Below are 6,148 nucleotides of genomic sequence, written 5' to 3'. Positions count from 1 at the left end.
AATAAAATTATGATGGTTAATATAATCATGTAAGATATGATTGATTAGCTTAATTAGATTAAAAAATAGATAAGGTGGAATAGATCTCACATGCAGACACTTGTGTGGCAAGTACCACGGTTTCTTCCTATAGTAAACACTTTAATGAGAATGTATAGAAGTTTTTAACCTCATATTGGGTATCGTATGCCTATGTAGTAAACATAGTCGCAACCTCAACAATATTAAAGCATGATCACAATAAGGTACAATTTACTCCCCAAGTATATAAATAGCCTTAATCAAATTATATAGCCCAATAGCCTTATCTATAGATAACCCAATCTATAATTGGGTAATACAATGCCCCATATGCTACTTTCCAATAAGGCAATGTCAATCCTCATATACTTGGAGGACCAGTTGTTAAATAACAACCAAGAAGAAGGATTGACAAGATTGAATTAGCCTAACACTTAGAAGAGATAGGGATAAATATTGGATATACATTAAGGCCTATATATCATCATCCATGCCCTAAGTGGGTCGATCAAACCCATCCAATTCCGGAAAAAAAAAATCAAAATTACTAATTTTAAGCATTTTTTTAGGAAGATAGTAAGTTAACAAAGGAACATATCACCAAATTCATTAATCAATACGGTAATAATGTTGTCAATCCCTTTATGAAACTAAGGTTATTTGGTTCTTTATTAACCAAAACTACCTTCTACTAGTTTTCCTTATTACTATCAAATTTCATTAATAGTTGGGAGGAAATGAAGGCTTGTTTATATGAGCACTTTTATGAGACATAACTAGAGATAACACTAGCTAACTTGGCCAAAATTGTTCAAAATATATAAGAATCCATGAAAAGTTATGCACTTCATTTTAGAACTCTCAAAACAAAGGATACAACAACTATAATAGAGAAGAAGTGTATCAAACTTATTTTAAATGAGATATTATGAAATATAAAAAGGAGTTTGGTCATAAACAAATATATTGGTATCTATACCCCTATAGACAATATTGTTTGGTATGAAAAGATGTTGGGCAAACAAGTAGAAAAGAAATCATTAAGGGGAACTTACCTAGTTAGCTACTTGAATGAGGTTGTAATGACCTATTGAATGATCAACTTGGATTTTGATAGTCACAAAACTCAGAGAGAAAAGATAGTTTGAGATTACTACATTAAAGTTGCCGATGAGGGTAAATAACACTCTTTTGACATCAAAAAAGCTAAAGAAATTTTCAACCAATTGATTTGGGGGGGGGGGTTAAGCTCCTTGGTAATCACATGATCCTCAATACTAAATATAGCAAGGGAAAAAAAATATTGCAAGTGGCATAACTAATGATGACATGACACCAATAATTGTTTTATCTTTAGGATTTAGATATAAAAGGCTCTTGCAAAAGTTCAATAAATTAAAAAGTAGATATAAAAGGCTAAAATAAAATAGGGTTATAAGAATTACAACTGTAAAAAAAAACAACACTAGTAATTTCTAAACCCAAATAACACCCTAATCGCAAAGCTAGCATCAAATATCCTTTGGAGTAATAGTATAAATTGTTAACAAAAATATTATTCAAGGCTTCATTAACTTTTAACATGATAATATTAACATTATAATTCTTATAAATTATTTTTATTTTAAAGAGTTATATTTAGTTATATGTAAGGTAATATTAAAAATGTATGTACGAATGAAAATTTGTTCAAAAACAATTATGAATCCATTCATGAGTCAAATATGATATAAGATAATTATAACAAAAACAAATCCTATATAATTAATTAATAAGGTCTTGATTTAATAATTTGATGAATTTAATATGATATAATTTTATTATATTTGATATTTTAATTATTGTCTTTGTTGACATATTTTTAATCTTTTTAAAGTTTAGTAGTAAAGATAAAGTAATGGGTGATTTGATAAACTAATTATATATGATTTAAGTTTATATGTGATATATAAATAAATATATAATATAAAAATAAAATTAATATATGTTTTAGGAATTATATTAATATTTTAGTATTTTTTTAGTTAGAGATATAATTAAAACTAAGGAATTGTATTGAAATATATTATATATTGTCATAAACAAAAATAGAATTCTTATATGGAGTATAAGTATTTTTATGCTGGCATGTAGAGTTTATTTTAAGATTAGAGAATCTATTTAGTATTTATCAATAATTCTTTTAATATATGTGATATTTTTAAAAATTACAAATATTTTTATTAAAATAAATGTTTTGAACAAAGTTTGTGTTATCATAAAAAAAAACTTATTGGTATATAATCATTACATCAATTGTTACATGGCACACCTGATATAAATTCAATATGATTTTGAGAAGTTCAAACAGTTTGTTTTTCATTCAAAGTTCAAATTCAATAATAATAAAAAAATAATAAACATATTTTTTTTCTTATTGCCACTTTGAACATTTTTTTAATTTAATAGTAATTTTTATTTGTGAACAATTAATTTAAATTATAGTATATTAAAACTTATAGTATTAATTTCATCAATTATATCTAGGTTTTTTTTAATATGGCTCCTCCATCAATACTCTTTTGAGTTCATCCAAATATATTTATTACCATTCTAATTCTTAGAAGATAGAAATAAAAAAAATTAAGAACCAAATATCATAAAAATAGCATAAAGATAAGGTTTCCATTTCCATCCGAAACCATTAATTTCAAAATTCTTACAAGATTTTGTATTTATCCTGATTATTTTTTATTTTGATGTCTCCTAAACCTATATAGACACTACACAAGATAAATAGATTTATAGCAACTAGGATATGATGATGGTAGAGGATAACTAGTTTCAAATAAGCCTTTACTAAATTAAAGCATAAAAAGAATGCAAAAATGAATAAAATTAGATTTTTTAAGGGTAAATTTATAAATTTTTTATTATTTGTTTTTATAACCTAAAAGTTATTAGAAAAGAGAACAACTCATATATTTGGGACACATGTTGTTTTGTCCATGTCTGTTTTTTCCTTTTTTAAAAGATTTTTAAGATCTTAAGCTAGGTTTTCATAGCCTAGCCTAGGTGCTTACTTATTAGCTAACTTAATGTCCCAAGCATTTTAACACTTAGGCTTAGCAAAGCATGTCTCTATAATTATTATTATTATTTTAATTTTTTTTATTCTCCATAATTAATTTATTTTTTATAAAATACAAAACAATATTATTTTGTATATATTTTGAGTGATGTAGATATTTATAATTATAAATATTTATGGTGACAAAAAGTTTAAAATAAGACCAAAGTTTATTTTATAAAGAACTTTGTAGTCATAATATTATAACTTCAAAATGTTTCCTATAGGAATCAAATACATTCCTACATTTAAGATATTTACATTTTATGTAAGATTCAATAAAAAAAAAAATTTCAAATATTAAAGTGTATGTAACGCAATATATTTCAAATACTTTTCTTTTTGAATTAGCAATCGAATAAGTAACAATTTGAGAAAATTTCTTTTTTTATAAGAATGATCCCCACTCATCCATCGACAACTTCATCAACCAATACAATAATACATAATTCATTCTTACATAATTATACATTTACATTACTTTTTTTAGTGATATACATATAAATTATTCTTAAAGTATTCATTTGAAATACATGAATCCCTTTAACATGAAAGGTTAAGTAGCTTAAGGTTCCTCCCAGAAAGAACTAAGGTAATCAATGGACAAATACTTCTAATACATAATTAATTTAGGTCTATATCTTTGGTATCCATAAATCTCATCACCAAATCTTCCACTAACTTAAGAAATGATAACCACAATAGTGAAATTCATACATATTCATCACCAAAATACTTAAATCAACTCTAGAAATGACAAAACCTTAAATATTTCTTTTATCAAATTTTTCATTAATACCATAACTTTCATTCACATCGTTCCCTTCATCAATAGATAGCCTTTCTTCTTCGCCCTTTACCTCAACCATGAACCATACATTTTTCCTCGAACTTTATTAATAACTTTCAAGATGGAAAATCAAATAATTTAATAGCACTTCATTTATATCCTCAATTTTTAAAGACATTTACTTGGAAAAATATATTAAATCATAAAAAATATAATAAACATTTGAGTTATTTTAGTTATTAATATTCAACACTTATGCAAGAGATACCATTCTTATTAATCTTCTTTAATTATTTCAAATCGATATCATTTCCTAATTTAATAAATACTCATCAACCTCGGTTAAATTCTCTTTTTGATTCCATTATATCATTTCCCTATCATGTTCTCATACAAGTCATATTCGTGTCATATCTTACATCATTTCACTAGCACAATTTAATTTATACAATATCTTATTCCTAACACGGTAGATTTAAACCTCAATTTTCTTTATTGAAACCTTTAATTGTTCCTTCTTAAAAACACATTTAATTTATTCCATATTTCATTCTACATTCACACTTAACTCACACAATTATTTTATATAACAACATATGTAATGCATTTCATCTTCCGACTTCCATCCTTATTTATATTTCTCACTATCATCTTTCACAACTCATTTAATTGCTTCATTTTTCAACAATTCCTCACCGTTACTGTTTAATATCTATGATCATTACTTCTATCCTTTTTTCTTTAATGTCCATTTCCTCTTGTTTTAATTTTTTAATATTTATTCAATTATCTTTTTTACCCATTTTATTGTTTTCAATCAATTAATCTTTCTTGAAATCATTTCAACATGCTTAATGCCACACATAACTTATCCATATCATTTCCTGTCCTTACATATAAATTATCATTTCAACATTACCCATATTATTTTCCATTCTTTCTTATTATTAATTTGTATTATTTGGTTCATCCATATATTTTTCTTTTAAAAAATCATTTCCTTGTACCCTTTGACATTCATATACTTTTTGTAATCATTATTTATTTTATTTATTAACAACATGTTCCAGTGTTTCTTCTAGTACAAAATCATATATAGTCGTATATCATCTTTTAGTTATCAAATCCTATGAATTTATCACTTTCTCTTATCTTCACAATTCTCATATTACTTATTGTCATATTTACATGCATTTCCTTCCTCTTTAATCTTTGAAATCATCCTTATTTAGTCTACTACAATCTCAACAAAAATTTCCCTTTAAAATGGGTCATTTCCATATTTGGCGATGCTTATAATTGACACACACAAATCAATGCACAATTCTGATCCTGACATCTTAAACCATATCCTCATATAACACTATAGCAACCTCATAGCCACCTTATCAACATTCATTCATGATGAGTCTTTCACTTTTCAAATCAATTCCATATTAACCATAAACATAATGAACAATTAAATACTTAAGTTACAGTTCGTTTACACGTCAAAATAAAATTGTTTAATATATATATGTGTGTACGCGCGCGCGTGCGTGTTATAAGATTCAAATCAGTGATATACCCCTTCCAAGGGATCATCACTTATCTATCAAAGATATTTTACCAATGATCTATTACTTATATATGTAATGAGATGAACTTGGAATCAAGTAATTAGCATTATAAATGCGTGAATACCATTACAAGAATTAAAATATAAGTAACATATCAACAAGAGTCTTTTATTCTCATTCCTAAAAGACATTCAATTGTTTCTTTGATTCAACAACTTAAGCATTATAACCATCATTAACTACGTCAATTTAATCTCAGTCATTCTATACAGATGTTCATAACCCTAGCTATCCCTTATAAATTCCAATCACTCTGGTTATCCCTCACGGATGCTAATAAAACTAGTTAACCCTTTTGATTACCAATAACCCAACTATCCCCCGATGAATGCCAATAAATCTAACAAACTCATTTGGTTACCAATAACCTGACTACCCCATTTGGATGCCAAAACTCCAGCTAACCCATTTGATTACCAATCATTCGGCTATCCTTTCATGAATTCCAATAATCCAACAAACCTATCTGGTTGCCAATCAATTCAAAGATCCTTTATAGATGCCAATAAATTCTTCCAATTCTTTAATTTTTCTTTCTTCCAAACATTCAAAACTCAGTCATTTACAATAAAAGAATGTTGTATCAACAAGACTAATTAAAATTTAAAT

This window comes from Populus trichocarpa, chromosome 15 (genome assembly GCF_000002775.5).
Source record: "Populus trichocarpa isolate Nisqually-1 chromosome 15, P.trichocarpa_v4.1, whole genome shotgun sequence".
Classification (NCBI taxonomy): domain Eukaryota; kingdom Viridiplantae; phylum Streptophyta; class Magnoliopsida; order Malpighiales; family Salicaceae; genus Populus; species Populus trichocarpa.
This window is presented reverse-complemented; position numbering follows the sequence as displayed.